The sequence below is a fragment of the Mustelus asterias genome, chromosome 25 (assembly GCF_964213995.1).
Source record: "Mustelus asterias chromosome 25, sMusAst1.hap1.1, whole genome shotgun sequence".
NCBI classification, from domain to species: domain Eukaryota; kingdom Metazoa; phylum Chordata; class Chondrichthyes; order Carcharhiniformes; family Triakidae; genus Mustelus; species Mustelus asterias.
This window is the reverse complement of record NC_135825.1, coordinates 42660424-42688059: the sequence shown is the minus strand read 5'-3', so window position 1 is coordinate 42688059 and position 27636 is coordinate 42660424.

The following is a 27636-nucleotide window of genomic DNA, read 5'->3' as shown; positions in this document are numbered from 1 at the left end:
GCTCCATCCTAGTACTGGCTGGATCTCCTCAAACTGGGTTTGGATACAAAGCAAAGTGATCGACTGTTGTCCTGAGAAGTTTTGTGCTTACCAACAAGAATTCATGCAATACATATTATCTCCATACTTGGGCAATGGAATCTACTGTGTTTGATGTGGCGTTTTAGAGGCTTAGCTTATGTATCTCAAAGTGCTTGCAGTGAAACATGCAATCATTTATAGAATTGCAAAACATTGAAAGCTCAGGTGTCCTCCTGATTCTAACTGAACAGTGTGGGTGAGCAGTACCAACAGAAGCTCGCTTCTCAATTGGAGTAACCATTGACACAGAGAAACCCTGAGCACTCTAACTGCCAGCCTCACGCACAACAATGGCCTCTGACTCACGTCCAAGAAACACTGACCAGGAGCTTTCTGCAACGAGTGCCCATCTTATCACAATACCTCGCACAGAGATCAAGTGACTAATCCTACACATTCCACACACACAACACAACAAACTAACTAAGTGTTTCACTATGGCAGCAATTGGTTGGTGCCAGGTGTAGAGGATGGTGGAAGAGACTGAGTACAATGAGGAGGAATCAGATAGGCTAGGATTGGATGGGGATTTGATTGGATGGGGATTTGATTGGATGGGATTGGGATGAAGTGGGATGGGATTGGATGGGGTGGGATTGGGCTTTGGTGGGATTAGGATTGGGTGAGGTGGGATTAGATGGGGTAGGATTGGGTGGGATTGGGATTGGGTAGGATGGGATTAGATGGGATGGGTTTGGATGGGGTGGGATTGATTGGAGTGGTATGGAGTGAATGTGGGATTGGATGGGACAGGGTGGGGTGGAATTGGGTGGGGTGGGATTGGATGCAGTGAGATTTCCTCTCTCTGCCCTAATTTATTTCTGAAGATAATTGGTACCAATTGGGGCCAATTTTGGGAACCCACACTTCAAGATGCCTCAAGACATCAAAACTAATATTGGTAATATACTGGACAACTTCCCAAACTAGGCATTAGGTTCCTTGCACGTGCCAACAAGGGGCTTGGTGCACCTTTCTGGGCCCTCTCTCAGGAGTTTGGGCATTGGGCCTACTTGTCAAGTTTGCCAGGCATGGTGAGTAGCTGTCAGTGAAAAGTGTTGTGTTTGAGGTTTCAGGAAGGACAGTATTGCCCCTACCAACTGAACAGTGAATCCTGGTGCCCCGGTCCATTTGTGATCAGCCCCCCTCCCTTTGGACAGCTGCTGACAAGGTAACCAAAAGAGAAAATGCTGGAAAATCTCAGCAGGTCTGGCAGCATCTGTGAGGAGAGAAAAGAGCTGCCGTTTCAAGTCTAGATGAGCCTTTGTCAAAACTAAAATGCATAGAAAGTGGGAGATATTTATACTGCAGGGTGAGGGAATGAAAGATGAGTCATAGCCACAGAAACCAGGGGAAAAGGCTGCTAATGGCAGTAACGGAAGGCTGTAAAGTGCCGAGCCGGAAGATGAGATGCTGTTCCTCCAGTTTGCGTTGAGCTTCACTGGAACATTGCAGCAGGCCAAGGACAGACATGTGGGCATGGGAGCAGTAATGTGTTAAAATGGTAAGCAACAGGAAGGTCAGGGTCCTGATTGCACACAGACTGAAGGTGCTCAGCAAAGCGATCACCCAGTCTACGCTTGGCCTCTCCGATATCGAGGAGACCACATTGGGAGCAGTGAATGCAATAGATCAAATTGAAAGAGGTGCAAGTGAAACGCTGCTTAATCTGGATCCTTAACTTTAGTCTTCCGGCCAGGCACATTACAGACTTCCGGTCTCAACATTGAATTCAACAACTTCAGATGATTAGCTCTAACCCACCTCGACCCCTTTGTTTTCAGTTCATTTAATTTTTAACTGTTCTCTACCTTTTATTTCTTTCTTGTCTTTCTTTATTTTTCTTCCTCCTCACTCTTTCCCCCTATTTTATCCCACTTTCCTTCCCCTTTTCTCCCCCTTTGCTTCCCCTTTCCCCCCTTTTCTCTATTTTACCACTCTCCCACCCAGTTCCCCTTCTCCCCACATCTTCATCTGTCACAGTTTACCCTCTGATTTCAGCTTCTCTGCCGTTTGGCCGTTCACACCCTTTATTCTCTCTATGGGCTGCCATTAGCCGCCATTCCCCTAGTTTCTGTGACAATGACTCATCTTTCATTCCCTCACCCTGCAGTGTAAATATCTCCCACTTTCTGTGCCTTTTAGCTTTGACAAAGGGTCATCTGGACTTGAAACATCAGCTCCTTTCTCTCCTCACAGATGCTGCCGGACCTGCTGAGATTTTCCAGTGTTTTCTCTTGTGGTTTCAGCTTCCAGCACCCGCAGTAATTTGCTTTTATCCAGTGCTGACAAGGTAAGCGGCCTTTCATTGACCCTTCACATTGGTCTCTGTAAGAAGAGGTGAGTTATCTGTACATATGAATGAAAGGCAGGTGGTGAGGATACTAGTCACTGCCAGTATTGCCATCTTAGTGAAGGAATTACACAGAAGGAGTTAACAGAGTTTGAAACTGTGAGACGCTTTCTCGAACAGCAAAACACCACTGAACTAGTTAAAAGCAAACGCAACCTCTCTCTCTCGCCTCCCGTTTTATTTCAGCAGAACCACAGGCTGGTTCTGATTTTGAATAATTAAAATCATATTTCCATGTTGTGTAACCTCAAAGAGCCAATCAGGTTTGATTTCCCTCTTCTGACCCCAACGGCAGAAAAAAATAAATTGACCAGTTCCAGCTAGCTGAGTTGTTTACACATCACACTGCACAACAGAACGACTAACACTGGACCATGGAATATGCTTTCTCGTATTCACCAACCTCTTTTACTGCACAGAGAATGAAGTTACAGAAACAATCAAGCTTCCCCCCAGACTTCAGTTCATTTTAACACTCTGTGCTTCTAATCCTTCTCCTCAAATGTTAACCAGCTCGATGGCTATTTGTGGTAGTGAGTTCCACATTCTGACCTCTCTCATGTGGCAATGCCAGCCATGGCTCAGTGGTAGGACTCTCCGAGTCAGAAGGTTATGGGTTCAAATCTAACTCTGGAGAGTTGTACACAAGTCCTAGGATGTAAGGGGGTACTGCATTCTCAGATGGGGTGCCTTCCAGGGGAGACATTAAACTGAGGCCCTAATTCTCTTCTATGATAGACATAGAAAATCCCATGAAAGTACTCCGAGAGATGCAGAGGAGTTCTGCCTGGTGACCTGGTGATCAGATTCATCTCACATTGGCGTTTGTGAAATGTTACTATGTGCAGGCCGGCTGGCATATATGTTCACAGTGACCACAATGCAGAAACATTGCATTAGCTATGAAAGTGCTTTCAGACATCCTGAGGTTCTTAAAGGTGCTATAGAAATGTAGGTGTTGTTTTCTCTTTGCATGAAAAAGTGTCTCCTGAATTCCATACTGGATTTATAAGGGAATATTTAGGGGGATTGGCCATGCTAACTTGTCCCTTAGTGTCCAAAGATGTGCAGGTCAGGTGGATTGGCCATGGTAAATGCATGGGGTTACGGAGTGAGGACAGAGAGGAGGACCTGGGTGGGATTCTCTTTGGGAGAGTCAGTACAGACTCCTTCTGCACTGCAGGGATTCTATGGTTCTATGATTTTATGAATATTTTAAATTTACTGCCTCTCATTTGCGACTCTCCCAACAAGTCGAAACATCTCCTCTACCTTTCCCCAATAATCAATCTTTGCCAATTTTAGATACCTCTATTCAGTCATTCCTCATCCTCTGTGTTCTATAGAAGAGAGTCCCAGTCTGTTCAGTCTTTCTCAGCAGTTATAAACATTCAGTTCTTGTGCCAGGATGAGCAGTAAGTGATCCTGCATTCTCCAAAAAGCATCTACAACAACACCTCATATTTATAGAGTGTTCAAACACATCCCACGCCATTTCATAGGAGAGTTATCAAACAAAACTTTGACACCCAGGCCTCATAAGGGGTATTAGGTGACCAAATGCTTTTTCCAGGTGACAAATTCTTCAGACCATCTTGAAGAAGGAGCGATTTGGAAAGGAAATCTTAAAGCTGAGAGCTGAGGCAGCTGGAGGCATGGCAATTTTTGTCAACTCTTTCATGGGGTGCAGGCATCAAGGGCAAGGCCAGGATTTGTTGCCCATCTGTAATTTCCCTTGAGAAGGTGGTGGTGAGCCGCAGATGATGTGTTGTAGGTACACCCACCGTGCTGTTAGAGTTCCAGGATTTTGACCCAGCGACAGTGAAGAAACGGCAATATATTTCCAAGTCAGGATGGCGAGTGACTTGGAGGAGAACTTCCAGGTGGGGGTGATCCCATGTGTCTGCTGCCATGTTGGTGGCAGAGGTTACGGGTTTGGAAACTGCTGTCTAACGGAGGTGGCGGTGGCGGGGGGGGGGGGGGCGGCTTGGTGCATTGGTGAATGGTGGATGAAGAAAATTAAGGATGTGTAAACGCCAGACCGAGTGGTCACTTGGTAACATGATAACGCGGTTACTTAAGAGATCACATGAGGGAAGTTTGGGAGTTCACCCCGGAGCACAGGCAGAGTATACACATGGAATAGCTGCTCAGCTAGTGAATAAATGATTGATTGTTATTAGTCCTTGGTCGCCATTCTCTGGGAACCCAGCACTTCTCCATGGTGTCAGGAATTGGCAGTATGGCACAAGGACTTCTCTTCATCGACTCGCTCATACTCGATCAAAACATTGAGGGCCAAGTTTGAAAAGGGGTGGCATATTGTGTGCTGGATTATTGGATAACTCAAAGAGATACAAGCTCGCACCTCACTGAATCTAACAGGCCCCGAAGCCATTGAGAAGTTTCAATCATTTGTCTTTCAAATAGAGGAGGAGAGAAGACACTGGAATAATTTTTTTTAAAGCTTGAGAATATTTGCCTGCCTGTGAAGAACATAATACTCGAAAGGCACACACTTCACTCTACAAATCAAAGTTCTGATGAATTCACATATCCCTCATGTGACCTCTTAAATAACCACACCATCATGTTACCAAGTGACCACTTGGTCTGGCTTTTACACATCCTTAATTTTCTCCATTCACCATTCACCAATTCATCAATGCACCAAGCCCCCCCCCCCCCCCCCCCCCCCCCCCCCCCCCGCCTTAGACAACAGCTTCCAAACCCGCAAACTCTGCCATCAACTTGGCAGCAGGTACTGGGGTCACCCCCACCTGAAAATTCCCCTCCAAGTCACTCATCATCCTGACCTGAAAATATATCACCAGTGCACAGCGACTTTGAAAACCTTAGCAAAAAAATATGCATTTGGCACACTTACTAATGAATTAGTAAGGGATCGAGTAGTCTGCGGGGTCCACAGTAATCTTGTCCACAAGCAGCTGCTGTGAGAAAGATTTAACACTGCAAACAGTCTAAAAAAAGCAGCAAGGAGTTCAGGTGGGAAACAGAAGTTCCCGCGGCACAGGGCACACCTGTCTTAAGTGTGGTGGCCATCACCCTCAGAACAGCAGGTTTGGCATATGGTAAATGCTGCAATAAGTGTGGAAAGTGGAATCACTTTGCAAAATTCTTCAGATCGACATTACAACAGTTTCCCTTCAGCAAGAGCCATATTGCAGTCAGTGAATAAACCAGAGCTCAGCCAGAGCAACCAAACCACTGAGCCCTCAACAACACTCTACTGTGAGAGTGTCGATACTGTCATGGAAAAGGGTCAGATCTCCACCACCCTGGACATGATTTGCAACAACACAAAACTGAAGTTAAGGATAGACACTGGAACAGAGTGTAGTGTATTACCCAGCGTATTGCTATGGGAACTAGACCCATGTCCAGCACCGGACCCCAATACCCAGGTAGATCTTGTGGCCTATGGTGTGCAAACCATGTGAAGGCATGGCCACTCTCCATTACACACAGGGCAGCTTCAAATCTCACATAGTCGACCATTGCTAGGCCTTTGGGACAACATCACACTGGGGCTCATCTTAACTTGGTCCAGAGGTACACACTCTGCAACACCAGACCCCAGAAATGAGAGAGTACAGAGACCTCTTCAACTGAGGCATCATTGGTAAGCTACCAGTAATATACCACATGAGGCTAAATGACTCGGTACCACCAACAGTCTGTGCTCTGAGAAGGGGACCAATAGCTATGAAGCAGGAAGAGTCAATGAGCTGCATTGGGTGACAGCATTGGGTGTCATAACTGCTATAGGTGAGGCTACGGAATGGGTTTCAGCGATGGTGGCTGCGGTAAAGAGAGATGGTACAGCCCTGGTACGCACTTAAACAAGACACTACTCAGACCTCATCACCCTATGAGACAGTATCATACGGTGCAGAAATGGCTGTTCGGTCCATCGAGTCTGCACTGAAAATAACTACCACGAAAGTCATGCTAATCCCATTTTCCTGCACTTATTCTATATCCTTGAATGTTATGATGTTTCAAGTGCTCATCCAAATATTTTTAAAGATTGTAAGGTTTCCTACCTTCCCAGGCAGCGCATTCCAGATTCTCACCACCCTCTGAGTGATTTTTTTCCCCTCAAATCCCCTCTGAATCTCCTGCCTCTTACCCTAAAACAAAGCCCCAACTTGTGATTGATCCCTCAACCAAGGGGAACAGCTGCTTCCTATTCACCCTGTCCATATCCCTCATAATCTTATACACCTCAATCATATCCCCCCCTCAGCCTTCTCTGCTCTAGAGAAAACAATCCAAGTCTATCTAGTCTCTCCTTGTAGCTCAAATGCTCCATCCCAGGCAACATCCTGGTGAATCTCCTCTGTACCCCCTCTAGCGCTGTCACATCCCTGCTATAGTGAGGTGACCAGAACCGCACACAGTGCTCCAGCTATTGCCTAACCATAGTTCTGCACAGCTCCATCGTTACCTCCTTGGTCTCCTACTTGATGCCATGACTGATAGAAGTGATTTAAACAGCTACTTAGCCAAGGCTTGATCCACTCAGTGACCCCATTTGGATCTGTGTCCTAAAGCTCTCTACCATCAGTAATTTCCTCACCTCATGTCTGGGTGTATTGTAGACTAATGGATTGCTGTAATTACTCTATTATGGTTGTATCATGCAACTACAAAGGAAGGAGCGGAGGGAACTGGTTGGGCCTTTGTCCAGTAATTTCCATGTCCCTATTTCTCAGCTTATTGTCTGTAGCTGTTGACTTCAATTTCCTCACTCACAATTCTTGGCTTTGGACACAGATGGACAGACATCAAAGTCAGCATTGCATCACAGAGAGAGAGACCCAGGGCTGCTGAAAACAAAAACTGCTCACTGATTGAGCAATAGAACATTCTGGCAAAGCAGAAACAGGAGCTGGTCCCATTTGATGTAACTTTTGATATGAATGAAACATTGGCTGGGGTCAGTCTGCCGTGTTGTGGGATTTAAAAGTAGTTCTTGAACTCTCAGACTGGGCAGGAATTGGTCTGCTCTCCTTTCAGCTCTGATTCTCACAAACCATGATTACTTCAGTCAGACTTTCGCACTCAATGACTCAGCCAATCAAACTAACACAACAGGAATTGATTGTCGGCTAGAGTGAAATCATCACTTCACATCTTGAGAGCACATTGTTCCATTGCTAAAGACATTGACAAACTGGAAACAGAATGCTGTTTAACTGATGGCTCACCACTATCACAGGATAAACATCATGGAGCCAATGGACCCAGCAATGTCACACTCAGCCAGGTTCAGATGATGCCCTGGTTTTGCATTACACAATCTTCTCTCTCATTAACTCCTTTTGAAATTCACCCTGTATTAAATTGGGCCTCTTCCAAAATCTGTCCCCATATAGGCAAATCAGAACCGGATGGAGCAATTTGAGTTACAAAAGAAAGTTAGTCATTTCATAGAAATCAAATACCCACATGTTACTGGCATCATTATCATGAAACATATGTTTAACTAGATGAACGATGTCAGTGCTACAGAATGCTGCATGTTCCATTTCAGCATGAGTATCAAACACTCCCAGGACAGCTACAGCACGGGGTTAGCTACAGTAAAGCTTCCCCACACTGTCCCCATCAAACACTCCTAGGACAGGTACAGCACGGGGTTAGATACAGAGTAAAGCTCCCTCTGCAAAGTCCCCATTAAACTCTCCCAGAACAGGTACAGCACGGGATTAGACACCGAGGAAATCTCCCTCTACACTGTCCCCATCAAACACTCCCAGGACAGATACAGCACAAGGCTGGGTATAAAGAAAAGCCCCCTCGACACTATCCCCATCAAACACTCTCAGGACAGGTACAGCACGGGATTAAATACAGAGTAAAGCTCCACCCACACTGTCCCCATCCAACACTCCCAGGACAGGTACAGCACGGGGTTAGATGCAGAGTAAAGCTCCCCCCACACTGTCCCCATCAAACACTCTCAGGACAGCTACAGCACAGGGTTAGATACAGAGTAAAACTCCCTCTACACTGTCCCCATCAAATGCTTGAGGACAGGTCCATTACGTGGTTAGACACAGAGTAATGCTCCCTCTACAATTTCCCCCATCAAACACTCGCAGGACTAATACAGCATGGGGTTAGACATAGAGTAAACTCCCTCTACACTATCCGCATCAAACACTCCCAGGACAGATATAGCACGGGGTTAGATACAGATTAAAACTCCCTCGACGCTATCCCCATCAAACACTCCCAGGACAGCTACAGCACTGAATTAGATGCAGAGTAAAGCTCCCCCTGCACTGTCCCCATCAAACACAACCAGAAGCGGTACAGAACAGGGTTAGATACAGAGTAAAGCTCCCTCTACACAGTCCCCCATCAAACACACCCAGGACAGACACAGCACGGGGATAGATACAGAGTAAAGCTCCCTCTACACTGTCCCCATCAAACATAGTAACAGTTTTAACAACACCAGGTAAAAGTCCAACAGGTTTATTTGGCAGCAAATACCATTAGCTTTCGGAGCGCTGCTCCTTCGACAGATGGAGTGGAAATCCATCAAACATTCCCAGAACAGGTACAGCACCAGGTTAGATACAGAGTAAAGTTCTTTCTACACTATCCCCATCAAACACTCCCAGGACAGGTACAGCACGGGGTTAGATACATTAAAGCTTCCCCACACTGTCCACATCAAACACTACCAGGACAGGAACAGGACAGGGTTAGACACAGAGTAAAACTCTCACTACACTGTCCCCATCAAATGCTCGAGGACAGGTCCATTATGTGGTTAGATACAGAGTAAAACTCCCTCTACAATATCCCCCATCAAATACTCGCAGGACGAGTACAGCACATGGTTAGACATTAGACATAGGGGGCGGCACGGTAGCACAGTGGTTATGGGGGCGGCACGGTAGCACAGTGGTTAGCACTGCTCCTTCACAGCTCCAGGGACCTGGGTTCGATTCCCGGCTTGGGTCACTGTCTGTGTGGAGTTTGCACATTCTCCTCGTGTCTGCGTGGGTTTCCTCCGGGTGCTCCGGTTTCCTCCCACAGTCCAAAGATGTGCGTGTTACGTTGATTGGCCATGCTAAAAATTGCCCTTAGTGTCCTGAGATGCGTAGGTTAGAGGGATTAGTGGGTAAATATGTAGGGATATGGGGGTAGGGCCTGGGTGGGATTGTGGTCGGTGCAGACTCGATGGGTCAAATGGCCTCTTTCTGTACTGTAGGGTTTCTATGATTTCTATGACAGAGTAAAGCTCCCTCTACACTGTCCACATCAAACATTATGTGGAGATGCCAGCGTTGGACTGGGGTAAACACAGTAAGAAATCTAACAACACCAGGTTAAAGTCCAACAGGTTTATTTGGTAGCAAGAGCCACTAGCTTTCGGAACAGGTTGTCCCTTCGTCAGGTGGGCGGGAGTTCTGATCACAAACAGGGCACAAAGACACAAACTCAATTTACATGAATAATGATTGGAATGTGAGTCTTTACAGCTAATCAAGTCTTAAAGGTACAGACAATGTGAGTGGAGGGAGCATTAAGCACAGGTTAAAGAGATATTTATTGTCTCCAGACAGGACAGATAGTGAGATTTTGCACATCCAGGCAAGTTGTGGAGGTTACAGATAGTGTGACATGAACCCAATATCCCGGTTGAGGCCGTCCTCATGTGTGCGGAACTTGGCTAGCAGTTTCTGCTCAGCGACTCTGCGCTGTCGTGTGTTGTGAAGGCCGCCTTGGAGAACGCTTACCCGGAGATCAGAGGCTGAATGCCCATGACCGCTGAAGTGTTCCCCCACAGGAAGAGAACAGTCTTGCCTGGTGATTGTCGAGCGGTGTTCATTCCCATCCCCAGCAGACACACCCACAACAGCTACAGCACAGGGTTAGATATAGAGTAAAGCTCCCTCTACAATGCCCCCATCAAACACTCCCTAGACAGGTATAGCACGGGGTTAGATACAATAAAGCACCCCCCACACTATCCCCATCAAACACTTCCACGACACCAAATAACAATTCCATTTCTACAAAGTCTCATCAAAAATGAAATCCATACATTTGGGTCCACGATGAATGGAGTTTTTATATGCTCTGCTTAATGCTCCCTCCACTCACATTGTCTGTACCTTTAAGACTTGATTAGCAGTAAAGAATCACATTCCAATCATTATTCATGTAAATTGAGTTTGTGTCTTTGTGCCCTGTTTGTGATCAGAACTCCCACCCACCGGACAAAGGGACAGCCTGCTCCGACATCAAACATTCCCAGGATAGGTACAGCACAGGGTTAGATACAGATTAAAACTCCCTCTACGCTGTCCCCATCAAACACAGTAAGAAGTTTAACAACACCAGGTTAAAGTCCAACAGGTCCATCAAACACTCCCAGGACAGCTACAGCACTGAATTAGGTACAGAGTAAAGCTCCCTCTGCACTGTCCCCATCAAATACACAGTAAGAAGTTTAACAACACCAGGTTAAAGTCCAACAGGTTTATTTGGTAGCAAAAGCCACACTCACATTGTTTTGTTTCTTAAAGACTTGATTAGTTGTAAGTATTCGCATTCCAACCATTATTCATGTAAATTGAGTTTGTGTCTTTATATGCTCTGTTTGTGGTATGGCTTTTGCTACCAAATAAACCTGTTGGACTTTAACCTGGTGTTGTTAAACTTCTTACTGTGTTTACCCCAGTCCAACGCCGGTATCTCCCCATCAAATACACCCAGAAGAGGTACAGAATGGGGTTAGATACAGAGTAAAACTCCTTCTACACTGTCACCATCAAACACTCCCAGGACCGATACAGCACAGGGCTGGATATAGAGAAAAACTCCCTCCACACTATCCCCATCAAACACTCTCAGGACATGCAGAGCACGGGGTTAGATACAGAGTAAAGCTTCCTCTACACTGTCCCCCAACAAACACTCCCAGGACAGGTACAGCACGAGGTTTGATACAGAATAAAGATCCCTCTACACTGTCCCCATCAAACCCAGTAAGTAGTCTCACAACACCGGGTTAAAGTCCAACAGATTTATTTGGTAGCAAAAGCCACTAGCGTTCGAAGCGCTGCTTCTTCATCAGGTGAGTGGGAGTTCTGTTCACAAACAGGGCATATAAAGACACAAACTCAATTTACAAAATAATGATTGGAATGCGAGTCTTTACAGGTAATCAAGTCTTAAAGGTACAGACAATGTGAGTGGAAAGAGGGTTAAGCACAGGTTAAAGAGATGTGAATTGCGGATAGCGAAGAGCATTGTCGGGCAATACAGCAGGATATAGATAGGCTGGAAAATTGGGCGGAGAGGTGGCAGATGGAATTTAATCCGGATAAATGCGAAGTGATGCATTTTGGAAGAAATAATGTAGGGAGGAGTTATACAATAAATGGCAGAGTCATCAGGAGTATAGAAACACAGAGGGACCTAGGTGTGCAAGTCCACAAATCCTTGAAGGTGGCAACACAGGTGGAGAAGGTGGTGAAGAAGGCATATGGTATGCTTGCCTTTATAGGACGGGGTATAGAGTATAAAAGCTGGAGTCTGATGATGCAGCTGTATAGAACGCTGGTTAGGCCACATTTGGAGTACTGCGTCCAGTTCTGGTCGCCGCACTACCAGAAGGACGTGGAGGCATTGGAGAGAGTGCAGAGAAGGTTTACCAGGATGTTGCCTGGTATGGAGGGTCTTAGCTATGAGGAGAGATTGGGTAGACTGGGGTTGTTCTCCTTGGAAAGACGGAGAATGAGGGGAGATCTAATAGAGGTATACAAGATTATGAAGTGTATAGATAGGGTGAACAGTGGGAAGCTTTTTCCCAGGTCGGAGGTGACGATCACGAGGGGTCACGGGCTCAAGCTGAGAGGGGCGAAGTATAACTCAGACATCAGAGGGACGTTTTTTACACAGAGGGTGGTGGGGGCCTGGAATGCGCTGCCAAGTAGGGTGGTGGAGGCAGGCACGCTGACATCATTTAAGACTTACCTGGATAGTCACATGAGCAGCCTGGGAATGGAGGGATACAAACGATTGGTCTAGTTGGACCAAGGAGCGGCACAGGCTTGGAGGGCCGAAGGGCCTGTTTCCTGTGCTGTACTGTTCTTTGTTCTTTGTCTCCAGCAGGACAGTTAGTGAGATTTTGCAAGCTGTAAAGACTCGCATTCCAACCATTATTTTGTAAATTGAGTTTGTGTCTTTATATGCCCTGTTTGTGAACTGAAATCCCACTCACCTGATGAAGGAGCAGCGCTTCGAAAGCTAGTGGCTTTTGCTACCAAATAAACCTGTTGGACTTTAACCTGGTGTTGTGAGACTACTTACTGTATCAAACCCTCCCAGGACATGTATAGCACGGAGTTAGATCCAGAGTAAAACTCCTTCTACACTGTCCCCATCAAACACTCCCAGGATAGGTACAGCACGGGGTTAGATATAGAGTAAAGCTCCCGTACACTGTCCCCATCAAACTCTCCTGGTGTTGTGAGACCTCTTACTGTGTTTACCCCAGTCCAACGCCGGCATCTCCACATCATGACTACCATCGACACCGCAAACTGCCGGCTCCAAGTGGAGAGGATCTCCAAGAAGATCGCGCATATTGACACAGACATCCCTGGTGTTGTGAGACTTCTTACTGCGTTTACCCCAGTCCAATCCTGGCATCTCCACATCATAACCATCAAACACTCCCAGGACAGGGACAGCACGGGGTTAGGTACAGAGTAAAGCTCCCTCTACACTATCCCCATCAAACACTCCCAGGACAGGTACAGCACTGAGTTAGATACAGAGTAAAGCTCCCTCTACCCTGTCCCCATCAAACACTCCCAGAAGAGGTACAGCATGGGGCTAGATATAGAGTAAAGCTCACTCTACCCTGTCCCCATCAAACACTCCCAGGACAGGTGCAGCACGGGCTTAGATAAAGAGTAAAGCTCACTCTACACTGTCCCCTCAAACACTCCCAGGACAGGTACAGCACGGGGTTAGATAAAGAGTAAAGGTCCCTCTACACTGTCCCCTCAAACACTCCCAGGACAGGTACAGCACGGGGTTAGATACAGAGTAAAGCTCCCTCCACACTGTCCGCATAAAACACTCCCAGGACAAGTGCAGCACTGGCTTAGACACAGAATAAAGCTCCCTCTACACTGTCCGCATCAAACATTCCCAGGACAGTGCAGCATGGGGTTAGACACAAAGTAAAGCTCCGTCTACACTCTCCACATACTCTTGAGAGGTCAAAAGTGTTCCGTGGCAGGAAAGGTTTTGGAGTCCTTGTTATAGGTCTTTATTTTTTCATCAAGAGCAGGGGTCTTAACCCACACCCTCGGGGAACACCACTGTTAATCTCCACTCGTCCAAAACACAACTGTTCACCACTCTTCAGATCCGCAGTCTTTCCTTATTAAACCAGCAATTCCCTATGTGACTACTAATTCTGTCCCTAATGGTTGTTTCCAAAAGCTTCTCAATCACCGAGGTTAAAGTGTCTGGCCTGTAGTTGCTGTGTTTATCTTTACACCCTGTTTGAACAAGAGTGAAATATGTGTTTCATTCCAGTCCCCTGGCACCATCCCTCTAGCTGAGGATGTCTGTAAAATTATGGCTTTGGCAATTTTTGCTCTCACTTTCCTCAGTATCCTTGGATGCATCCTGTCTAATCCTGGGGACTTAGCAACTTTAAGTACAGTCAGCTTATCTCAAACCATCTCATCAATTTTAAACAAATGTCTTTGTTACCTTGTCTTTCACCATCCCCTAGGCAAAATATGAAGTTTAGTAACTTCGCCATGTCACAATATAAAATCAGCCCTACTCCTCCTCTTACCACCTGGAGAGGACTTTTAGAATCCCTTTTATTTTAGCTGCCATTTTCTTCTCATACTTTCTTTGCTTCTTTCTTTTCATTCATTCGTGGTACAAGGGCATCACTGGCTGGCCAACATATATTGCCCATCCCTATTTGCCTGAGGGCAGTTGAGAGTCAACCACATTGCTGTAGCTCTGGAGTCACATGTAAGCCAGACCACGTAAGGACGGCAGATTTCCATCCCTAAAGGACATTAGTGAACCTGATGGGTTTTTCCAACAATCGAAAATGGTTTCATGGTCATCGGTAGATTCCTTAATTCCAGATATTTTTTTTATTGAATTCAAAGTCCACCATCTGCCGTGGCGGGATTCGAACCCGGGTCCCCAGAACATCAATTGAGTTTCTGGATGAATGGTCTTGCGATAATACCACTAGGCCATTGCCTCACTTCTCTTCAATTGTATTTCAATTCCCCTCTGAACCTGCTATATTAAGCCTGGTTCTCGGTTGTATTATCTACCTAACCTCTGTCATACACCCCGTTGTGGGAAGAAACCTCGACTATAACGAAACTATTTCCTCTTTAAATACAGCTGTTCAGTTCCAGTTTTACCTGCTGATCTTTGATTCCAGTCTATCCGGGCTTTATCCATTCTCACCCTTTTAAAGTTCCCCCTCCCCAAATTAATTATTCTGATGCTGGATTGCTCCTCATCTGTTTCCACGGCCAACCTAAACATTATGACACAATTATCACTACTCCCTACATTTTCTCCCAATGACATTTAATCTTCATAGCTCACCTCTTTTCCAGGAATCAGGACCGGCTGTGTCTCCTTCCTCCTTGGACTGGAATCAGATTGATCTGATGTGGAAAATTACCCTGAACTCACTCAGGAATTCTTGTAGCTGCCCTTTACACTGTTTCTATATCACTCCATATCAGGATAATTAAAGCCTCTAGTTAAATAAGTATTCACTTCTCTAATTCCCTTGCAGATTTCTTCCTCGAGTTGGTGGTCTATAGGATACAAACATACATATAAACATATGAACATACGAGTTAGGAGAAAGAGTAGGCTACCCAGCCCTTCGAGCCTGCTATCCGCATACCCGCAATAATCTTTCACCCCCTTGTCTATCAAGAATCTATCCACCTCTGCCTTGAAAAAATTCAAAGACTTTGCTTCCATTACTTTGAGGAAAGGAGTCACAAAGACTCACAACCATCTGAGAGAAAAATTCTTCTCAACTCTGTCTTAAATTGGTAAATTGTCTTTTTTAAACCATGGGTCTCTAGTTCTAGATTCTCCCACAAAGGGAAACATCCTCTCCACATCCATATAATAAAAGTGAAATACTGAACATGTTGGAAATCTAAAATAAAAACAGAAAATGCTGGAAAATCTCAGCAGGTCTGGAGAGAGAAACAGAGTTTGGGTCTGGGAGAATGGAGAGCAGCAAGTTCAGAAGGAGACAGATTGGAGTGGGTGAGATGGGCTACTCTGCTTCTCTCCCTCCACATCCACCCGATCAAGATCTCTCAGGTTCTTAGATGTTTCAATCAAGTCGTCTCTCACCCTTCTGAACTTCAGTAGATACAAGCCTAGCATGTTCAAACTTTCCTCATAGGACAACTCTCCCATTCCAGACAAAGCGTCACCTCGGCTCGAAATGTTTACTCTATTCTCTCTTCACAGATGCTGTCAAACCTGCTGAGATTTTCTAGCATTTTCTGTTTTTGTTTCAGATCACAGCATCTGCAGTATTTTGCTTTTATCACCTATTCCAGGTACTGGTTTAGTAAACCTTTTCTGAACTGCTTCTAATGCAATTACATCTTTCTTAGATAAGGTGACCAATACTGTATACGGTACTCCAGATGTGGTCTCCTACTGTACCTGCATACTAACCTTCTGAGATTAATGCACTATGACCCCCAGATCCCACTGCATCTCACCATTTAGATATTAAGTTTATATTTATTCTTCCTACCAAAATGGACAATTTCATATTTTCCCACATTATATTCCATTTGTCAAATCTTTGGGTGGGGTGCACAAAGGGGGTATAATGGGTGGGGTTATAATGGGTGGGGGTTATAATGGGTGGGGGGTATAATGGGTGGGGGTGTATAATGGGTGGGGGTATAATGGATGGAGGTATAATGGGTGGGGGGTATAATGGGTGGGGGTGTATAATGGGTGGGGGTGTATAATGGGTAGGGGTGTATAATGGGTGGGGGGTATAATGGGTGGGGGTGTATAATGAGTGGGGGTGTATAATGGGTGGGGGTGTATAATGGGTGGGGGGTATAATGGGTGGGGGTGTATAATGAGTGGGGGTGTATAATGGGTAGGGGTGTATAATGGGTAGGGGTGTATAATGGGTGGGGGGTATAATGGGTGGGGGTGTATAATGAGTGGGGGTGTATAATGAGTGGGGGTGTATAATGGGTGGGGGGGTATAATGGGTGGGGGGTATAATGGGTGGGGGGTATAATGGGTGGGGGTGTATAATGAGTGGGGGTGTATAATGGGTGGGGGTGTATAATGGGTGGGGGGTATAATGGGTGGGGGGTATAATGGGTGGGGGTGTATAATGAGTGGGGGTGTATAATGAGTGGGGGTGTATAATGAGTGGGGGTGTATAATGGGTGGGGGTGTATAATGGGTGGGGGTGTATAATGGGTGGGGGGTATAATGGGTGGGGGGTATAATGGGTGGGGAGTATAATGGGTGGGGGCGGTATAATGGGTGGGGGTGTATAATGGGTGGGGGGTATAATGGGTGGGGAGTATAATGGGTGGGGGCGGTATAATGGGTGGGGGTGTATAATGGGTGGGGGTGTATAATGGGTGGGGTGTATAATGGGTGGGGGTGTATAATGGGTGGGGTGTATAATGGGTGGGGTGTATAATGGGTGGGGGTGTATAATGGGTGGGGGTGTATAATGGGTGGGGGTGTATAATGGGTCGGGGGTACAATGGGTGGGGTGTACAATGGGTGGGGTGTATAATAGGTGGGGGTGTATAATGGGTGGGGGTGTATAATGGGTGGGGGTGTATAATGGGTGGGGGGTATAACGGGTGGGGGGTATAATGGGTGGGGTGTATAATGGGTGGGGGTATATAATTGGCAGAGTGACTTGTGAGCAAGTAGGTAACTTATGAGGTGTGTTAATTGCATTCTAATTGGGTATTTAATTCTGTTCCAGTGATGGACAGTCACTGGGAATTCAGTTGTCCTCTGAAATAGGAGCAGACTGAAACAAATGTTGTTGACTTTGCGGTATTCACAAAGGAGAGGGATGTGTTTACTGGGAGTGTCTCAGAGGGGAGTGTTGACCCGTTAGAGAAAATCTCCATTACAAGGGAGGAAGTGTTAGGTTTTTTAGGGAATATAAAGACTGACAAATCCCCAGGGCCTGATGGAATCTATCCAAGGCTGCTCAGGGAGACGAGAGATGAAATCGCTGGGACTCTGACGCAAATCTTTGTCTCATCACTAGACACGGTGAGGTCCCAGAGGATTGGAGGATAGCTAATGTGGCCCCGTTATTTAAGAAGGGTAGGAAGGATAACCCTGGAAATTATAGGCCGGTGAGCTTGACGTCCGTGGTCGGGAAGTTGTTGGAGAGGATTCTTAGAGATAGGATGTATGTGCATTTAGAAAGGAATAAACTCATTAACGATAGTCAGCATGGTTTTGTGAGAGGGAGGTCGTGCCTCACTAACCTGGTGGAGTTTTTTGAAGAAGTGACTAGAATGGTTGACGAGGGAAGGGCTGTGGATGTCGTCTATATGGACTTTAGTAAAGCGTTTGACAAAGTCCCTCATGGTAGGTTGGTGCAAAAGGTTGGATCTCATGGGATAAAGGGGGAGGTGGCTAGATGGATGGAGAATTGGCTTGGTCACAGAAGACAGAGGGTGGGAGTGGAAAGGTCTTTTTCCGGCTGGATGCCTGTGACTAGTGGTGTTCCGCAGGGCTCTGTATTGGGACCTCTGCTGTTTGTGATTTATATAAACGATCTGGAAGAAGGTGTAACTGGAGTGATCAGTAAGTTTGCAGATGACACGAAAATGGCTGGACTTGCAGATAGTGAGGAACATTGTCAGAGGCTACAGAAGGATATAAATAAGCTGGAAATTTGGGCAAAGAAATGGCAGATGGAGTTCAATCCTGATAAATGCAAAGTGATGCATTTTGGTAGAACTAACGTAGGGGGGAGCTATACGATAAATGGCAGAACCATAAAGGGTGTAGATACGCAGAGTGTGTGTGCAAGTCCACAGATCCTTGAAGGTGACGTCACAGGTGGAGAAGGTAGTGAATAAGGCATATGGCATGCTTGCCTTTATAGGACGGGGCATAGAGTATAAAAGTTGGGGTCTGATGTTGCAGTTGTATAGAATGTTGGTTCGGCCGCATTTGGAATACTGCGCCCAATTCTGGTCGCCACACTACCAGAAGGACGTGGAGGCTTTAGAGAGAGTGCAGAGGAGGTTTACCAGGATGTTGCCTGGTATGGAAGGGCTTAGTTATGAGGAGAGATTGGGTAAACTGGGGTGGTTCTCACTGGAAAGATGGAGGATGAGGGGTGACCTAATAGAGGTGTATAAAATTATGAAAGGCATAGATAGGGTGAATGGTGCGAAGCTTTTTCCCAGGTCGGTGGTGACGTTCACGAGGGGTCATAGGTTCAAGGTGAAGGGGAGGGAGGTTTAACACGGATATCAGAAGGACGTATTTTACACAGAGGGTGGTGGGGGCCTGGAATGCGCTGCCGGGCAAGGTGATGAAGGCGGACACACTGGGAACGTTTAAGACTTATCTAGATAGCCACATAAACGGAGTGGGAATGGAGGGATACAAAAGAATGGTCTAGTTTGGACCGGGGAGCGGCGCGGGCTTGGAGGGCCGAAGGGCCTGTTCCTGTGCTGTATTGTTCTTTGTTCTTTGACAGTAATGCATCTTTGTAATGTGTATCTCTGTAAATAAAATGAATGAAGTATGTAAAGATTGTTTCCAGTTCTATCTTACGCCCCCTGGGTTTCTGAAATTGAATGTTTGCCAAAGGGTGGTGGTTGAAATTTCAGAAGAATTCTGACATTCTGACATTGAAATGGTCACGGTGGGTAACGACACGAAGCAAATGTACATTGTTGCATATGTTTACACTCTGCTTTTCTCTGATGCAGATGGACCAATGGAAGATTGAATTGGATATAGAGGCACGGGTTACACCCCTAGCACAGAGAAATTGACACTTCCTGCAAAAAGTGAAATTGGATGTATTTTCTGAGCTGATTTCTCAATCAGTTGAATAGTGACGAAGGTTTTGACACCGAGGACAAGTAGGATGCTTTGTTAATGCCTATGAGGGATGGTCAGATCTTGATAGATTTCAGAAAACAGGTGACCATTGCATGTTATTAAACTGGATGTTATTAAACTGGAGAGAGCGCAGAAGAGATTTACAAAGATGTTGCCAGGACCCAAGGGACTGAGTTATAGTGAGAGATTGGACAGGCTAGGACTTTTTTTCTTTGGAGCATAGGAGACTGAGGGGTGATCTTTTAAAGGTGGAGAAGATCATGAGGGGCACGGATAGGGAGAATGCACTCTGTCCTTTTTCCCTGGGTTGGGAAATCGAGAACTAGAGGGCACAGGTTTAAGTTAAGAGGGGAAAGAATTAATGGGAACCTGAGGAGCAACTTTTTTTACACAGAGGGTGGTACATATGTGGAATGAACTGCCGGAGGAAGTGATTGAGGCCGGGACATTGACAACATTTAAAAGGCATTTGGACAGATACATGGATAGGAAAGGTTTAGAGGGATATGGGCCAAATGCAGGCAAATGGGGTTAGCTTAGATGGGCATTTTGGTCGGCATGGACCAGTTTATAAGACCATAAGACCATAAGACATAGGAGCGGAAGTAAGGCCATTCGGCCCATTGAGTCCACTCCACCATTCAATCATGGTTGATTTCAACTCCATTTACCCGCTCTCTCCCCATAGCCCTTAATTCCTCGAGAAATCAAGAATTTATCAATTTCTGTCTTGAAGACGCTCAACGTCTCGGCCTCCACAGCCCTCTGTGGCAATGAATTCCACAGACCCACCACTCTCTGGCTGAAGAAATTTCTCCTCATCTCTGTTCTAAAGTGACTCCCTTTTATTCTAAGGCTGTGCCCCCGCGTCCTAGTCTCCCCTGTTAATGGAAACAACTTCCCTACGTCCATCCTATCTAAGCCGTTCATTATCTTGTAAGTTTCTATCAGATCTCCCCTCAACCTCCTAAACTCCAATGAATATAATCCCACGATCCTCAGACGTTCATCGTATGTCAGGCCTACCATTCCTGGGATCATCCGTGTGAATCTCCGCTGGACCCGCTCCAGTGCCAGTATGTCCTTCCTGAGGTGTGGGGCCCAAAATTGCTCACAGTACTCCAAATGGGGCCTAACCAGTGCTTTATAAAGCCTCAGAAGTACATCCCTGCTTTTGTATTCCAAGCCTCTTGAGATAAATGACAACATTACATTACAGTTTGGGCTGAAGGGCCTGTCTCCGTGCCATAGATTCTATGATTCTATGAGATAGTTTATCAAGGACTTTAACAGACTGTGTAAACAATTGCCAAAGTTGAATTTGTGGATCCCTGGGTCATTTATGCTACTGCATTACAGGGTAACAGGGTAGTTGTACTGGGGGACTTTAACTTTACAAATATTGACTGGAAAAGCTATAGTTCGAGTTCTTTAGAGGGGTCAGTTTTTGTCCAGTGTGTGCAGGAAGGCTTCCTGACGCAGTATGTAGATAGACCAACAAGAGGCGAGGCCACATTGGATTTGGTACTGGGTAATGAACCAGGCCAGGTGTTAGATTTGGAGGTGGGTGAGCACTTTGGTGACAGTGACCACAATTCGATTACGTTTACTTTAGCAATGGAAAAGGATAGGTATATACCAAAAGGCAAGAGTTATAGCTGGGGGAAAGGAAATTATGATGCGATTAGGCGAGATTTAGCTGGCATAGGTTGGGGAAGGAAACTGCAGGGGATGGGCGCAATTGTAATGTGGAACTTGTTCAAGGAACAGCTACTACGCGTCCTTGATAAATATGTACCTGTCAGGCAGGGAGGAAGCAGACGTGTGAGGGAACCGTGGTTTACTAAGGAGGTTGAATCTCTTGTGAAGAGGAAGAAGGAGACTTATGTTAAGATGAGACGTGAAGGCTCAGTTAGGGCGCTTGAGAGTTCCAATTAGCCAGGAAGGACCTAAAGAAAGAGTTAAGAAGAGCCAGGAGGGCACATGAGAAGACTTTGGCAGGTAGGACCAAGGAAAACCCTCAAGCTTTCTATAGGTATGTCAGGAGTAAAAGAATGACTAGGGTAAGATTAGGGCCAGTCAAGGACAGGAGTGGGAAGTTGTGCGTGGAGTCTGAAGAGATAGGAGAAGCACTAAATGAATATTTTTCGTCGGTATTCACACTGGAGAGGGACAGTGTTGTTGAGGGGAGTACTGAGATGCAGGCTGTTGGACTGGATGGGATTGATGTTCATAAGGAGGAGATGTTAGCAATTCTGGAAAGGGTAAAAATAGATAAGTCCCCTGGGCTGGATGGGATTTATCCTAGGATTCTCTGGGAGGCTAGAGAGGAGATTGCAGAGCCTTTGGCTTTGATCTTTGTGTCGTCATTGTCTACAGGAACAGTGCCAGAAGACTGGAGGATAGCAAATGTTGTCCCCTTGTTCAAGAAGGGGAGTAGGGACAACCCTGGTAATTATAGACCGGTGAGCCTTACTTCTGTTGTGGGCAAAGTATTGGAAAGGATTATAAGAGATAGGATTTATAATCATCTAGAAAGGAATAATTTGATTAGGGATAGTCAGCACGGTTTTGTGAAGGGGAGGTCGTGCCTCACAAACCTTATTGAGTTCTTTGAGAAGGTGACCAAAGAGGTGGATGAGGGTAAAGCGGTTGATGTGGTGTATATGGATTTCAGCAAAGCGTTTGATAAGGTTCCCCATGGTAAGCTTTTGCAGAAAATACGGACACATGGGATTGAGGGTGATTTAGTGGTTTGGATCAGGAATTGGCTAGCTGTAAGAAAACAAAGGGTGGTGGTTGATGGGAAATATTCATCCTGGAGTTCAGTTACTAGTGGTGTACTGCAAGGATCTGTTTTGGGGCCACTGCTGTTTGTCATTTTTATTAATGACTTGGATGGGTGCGTGGAAGGATGGATTAGTAAATTTGCGGATGACACTAAAGTCGGTGGAGTTGTAGACAGTGCGGAGGGAAGTGGCAGGTTACAGAGGGACATAGATAAGCTGCAGAGCTGGGCTGAGAGGTGGCAAATGGAGTTTAATGCGGAAAAGTGTGAGGTGATTCACTTTGGAAGGAGTAACAGGAATACAGAGTACTGGGCTAATGGTAAGATACTTGGTAGTGTGGATGAACAGAGGGATCTGGGTGTCCATGTGCATAGATCCCTGAAAGTTTGCACACAGGTTGATAGGGTTGTTAAGAAGGCGCACGGTGTGTTAGCTTTTATTGGTAGAGGGATTGAGTTTCAGAGCCAGGAGGTCATGCTGCAACTGTACAAAACTCTGGTGCGGCCGCATTTGGAGTATTGCGTACAGTTCTGGTCGCCGTATTATAGGAAAGATGTGGAAGTGATGGCAAGGGTGCAGAGGAGATTTACCAGGATGTTGCCTGGTATGGTGGGAAAATCATATGAGGAAAGGCTGAGGTGCTTGAGGTTGTTTTCGTTAGAGAGAAGAAGGTTAAGAGGTGACTTAATAGAGGCATACAAGATGATCAGAGGATTAGATCGGGTGGATAGTGGGAGCCTTTTTCCTCGGATGGTGTTGGCTAGCACGAGGGGACATAGCTTTAAATTGAGGGGTGAGAGATATAGGACAGATGTTAGAGGTAGGTTCTTTACTCAGAGAATAGTAAGGGCATGGAATGCCCTGCCTGCAGCAGTGGTGGACTCGTCAACGTTGAGAGCGTTCAAGTGGTTATTGGATAAACATATGGATGTTATTGGAATAGTGTAGATTAGAGGGGCTTTAGATTGGTACCACTGGTCGGCGCAACATCGAGGGCCGAAGGGCCTGTACTGCGCTGTAATGTTCTATGTTCTATTATTCTGAGGCGTGTCTCATGGACAGGTTCCTGGTTCTCAAAGAGGGAAATTCTGTTGGATCATAGGTCAGCTGCTGTAGTAATTGCAAGGATTGGTGACCACGAGTGAGTGTAATAAACTATAACAGTTTAGTTACAAATAAATATATTCCCCAAAAATGTCAGTGTTGTTTTGGGTGAGGAAGCTGACGTGTTTCTCTTCAGAGAAACCAGCCAGTTTTCTCCCCAGATCTTTCCACACTCTGCTGTTTCATGTTGTCATAGAAGAGGCAGGGCCAAAACACACCAGCAAAAACGTGGCTGCACAGAGATGCATCTTAAAAAGTGATATGCCCGGACACATTTTAAAATTACAATAAATCTTCCTAACTATTCATAGATTTTACTTTTTCACAAGATTTATCAGACTTTAATGTAAATAATTTTCTAACAAGATTCACTAGAACGTTTAAACATTTTCATGTTGATATTTTAACAAGTTGAATTTGTTTTAAAAGTCATTTAAATTTAAACAATAAATGTCCTTCCAAAAATAGTTACTTGAAACATTTTTAACATTTAAAAGATCCTTTCCAGTGTGAACTCCTTATTCAGTTCCAAAAATGATTCACAACATGTCACAAACACAAAACCAGTGATGGAGGAACAAATGTATTTACAGGGTCGACCTGGATAATATCATAGAATCCCTATAGTGCAGAATAAGGCCATTTGGCCCATCGAGTTTGCACCGACTTTCCGACAGAGCAACTTACCCAGGCTCTATCCCCGTAAATCCACATATTTACCATGGCTAACTTATATAAATTTGGACACTAAGGGGCAATTTACCATGGCCAATCCACCTAACCTACACATCTTTAGACTTTGGGAGGAAACTGGAGCACCCAGAGGAAGCCCACATGGAAAGAATGTACAAACTCCACACAGACCCAAGGTTGGAATTGAACCCGGGTCTCTGGTGCTGTGAGGCAGCAATGCTAACCACTGCGCCACCATGACACCCACCTGGAAGTAGATGAGAGTGCAAGACCAAGCTTAAGAGACAAGATACAAGGGCTGGAAAAGAGGAGACTAATCAAAAAGTGATAACTCCTACAGACTGGATTAGCAGTGAGACTACCTGGAAAGCCACGAGTGAGCTAAAAGATTGAAATTAGGAGCTGAAGCAATCTCACTATCCCATGCCAACCGTCAAAGAAATTTTGCCACAACTTGCCAAGGCAAAGATCTTTATTAGCCCAACTGTGAAAGGATGGTAAGTGACGCTGGATGAAAGCAGCAGTTTTCTAATGACATTCTGGATGCTGTTAGGGGGACACACAGGGTTGTACATGGCACTTGACATCTCCACAGCTCAACCCAGACAACAAAGGATAGTCAGTGATCCTCCTGGAGTGGAAGCTAGGGTGAATTATCCACGAGGCTATGGATGTGAAGACACAGCGGAAGAAACCAAAAGGACCATAAGACCATCAGATATAGGAGCAGAATTAGGCCACTCGGCTCATTGAGTCTGCTCCATTCAATCATGGTTGATATGATGCTCATCCCCATTCTCCTGCCTTTTCCCCAATACCCCTGATCCCCTTATTAATCAAAAACCTATTTATCTCTGTCTTAAAGACTCACTGACCTGGCCGCCACAGCCTTCTGTGGCAAAGAGTTCCACAGATTCACCAGTCTCTGGCTGAAGAAATTCCTCTTCATCTCAGTTTTAAAGGATCGTTCTTTTAGCCTCAGGTTGTGCCCTCTGGTTCTAGTTTTTCCTACTAGGGGAAACATCCTCTGCACGTCCACTCTATCCAGGTCCATGATCAGAACTTGCTCGAGAGAGCTCGCCAGATCAATCTGAAAGTGAAGAAGAACTGAGAACATGGAGTTTGCAAACGAACCAGAGCACTGAATATTCCCACAAAAAGGCAAAGTATGTGAATCACCCACACCGACACACTAAGTGCCCACACTGACGGGAAAACCAGAGTGCTTCCCACTGGTGGCAGCACTGTCAGTCTGGTGGGATTCACCCACCTAAAAGATGCATATTCATGCATCTTGGGAAACCGGCCAACCAGTCCCAATGTTCAGAGATCGGAACGCCAGATTTAAAGAGCGCCCTGATCTCCATGCTAACAGGCAGTGCCCCTCCCCCTCCCAAAAACAGAAATGGTGACCCCCCTTCTTGCTGACAAGGGAACACCATCAACCCCTCAGCAAAGAGGAGCATCCTCCTCCCCACCATGAAAATAACAGGTCAACCCCTACTCCACCCCCACACCACACAGACATGCTCCTCTTTGCTGAGTATTTTACCCCAGGATGGTGTCTGAATTCACCATTCTGTAATTGAGTAACACCTTTCCCAGGGCTCAAAGGGGCAATCTGGCCATGTGGCCCCATCTCAGAGTAGAATGGCGAGGTCAACCTCTTGCCCCCAGCCCAAGCCTACCCAACTACCAGGACCCTTCAGGACCCTCCCTCTCCAGCTTGCAGTGGCAGAAGGCAATATGGGCACTGGACCTACCTTCTTGACCCCCCTCAGTGCCCATGATGGTCATGAGCAGCGCCCGGTGCAGTTCCTGCTGGGGAGGAGGGTGAATTGCAGGAGGTTGCCGAATGGGCTGCTCAGCCTGCTAATGGTATTATAATCAGCTGCGTTACACAATGTCTGCTCTGAGGGGAGTGCGGGGGGGGGGGGGCGCAGTTGGGGCAGGTGAATCCCAAATGTGTTCACACCCAGCGGAAATCCTGTTTTAGGCCCCACACCTTACTCAGCAGGCGATCAGGATTCCGGCCAGCAGTGAACAGGGCCAGTCAAACCCCGCCTCCCCCCACCCCGCCACATTCTGACTGAAACCTGGCATATTCCTCCCCAGAAACTCAGCCAGATCTTCTGACCTTTGTCAAAAAATAACATGGGGGCCTGTTTAGCATCGTCATTCCTGAGGGGTGGGGCCTAAAGATGCTGGCACAGAGATCTCAACATTGAGAGACACGGCCCTCTCTCCCTAATGAGCACCAAGACACCTCCCCACCCTCCATTGTCACCAACAATCTACCCCCCATTCCATTCATTGTCACTGGCAGTCTCCCCCCCCCCCCATCATCTTGGCCCATCTCCCTGGCATTGCATTGGCACTGCCAGTGTGCTGGGGACAGTGCCAGGTCACTGCCTTGCCATGTCCTTGACCACCCGGGGGTTACATTGGCCTCTGCACCCCCGCAGTGGTCATCTCGACTACTGGACAGCAGCAGTGATTCACTCCAGCGGTGGAGGGAGGAAATGTCTGACATTCCTGGAAGGTACTGCGTTACGTTGTTTAGGCATTTACAATGTATGTAAATCGGTGGTAATCGCCGGTGAGAGTCACGGACAATCTCATTCTGAGATCGTTCTGCTGCAAATCCTGTTATGGCCTCTGACAAGAGTTTCAGGCCATGATGGGATTTGCACCTGTCTTGCACAGGTCTGGAAAATTCCGGCCAGAATATTTCCTCAAAAGCGAGGCTAGAAACTGGGAAAGCAAAGGGATTTTGGAATGGAGATGTAAAAGTCACTTAACACAAGTGCATTAGTAACCAAAAGGCTAAAGGATTGTTGGATCAGAATTCAAGAGGGGTTGGAGGAAATGAATTTTCAGTTCTCTTGATCGTGGTCACACCATATTGGGAAGTGGCACAGTGGTTAGCGCTGCTGCCTCACAGTGCCTGTGTTCAATTCCGGCCTTGGGTCATAGTCTGTGTGGAGTTTGCACGTTTTCCTCGTGTCTGTGTGGGTTTCCTCCGGATGATCCGGTTTCCTCACACAGTCCAAAGATGCGCGGGTTAGGTTGATTGGCCATGCTAAATTGATCCTAGTGTCAGGGGGATTAGTAGGGTAAATATATGGGGTTACAAGAATAGGACCTGGGTGGGATTGTGGTCGGTGCAGACTTGATGGGCCAAATGGCCTCCTTCGCACTGTAGGATTCTATGATTCTAATTCTGGGCCATTCATGGGGAAGAAGAGATTCACCAGAGTGATAGCTGGCATTAAAGTTAAATTGTACCAATAGCTTCGAAAGAGTTGTATGTATTCTCCTGAGTTTAAAGCATTGAGGGGTGATCTAATCGAGGGGTGATCTAATCGAGGGGTGATCTAATCGAGGGGTGATCTAATCGAGATGTTTAAAATGTTAAAG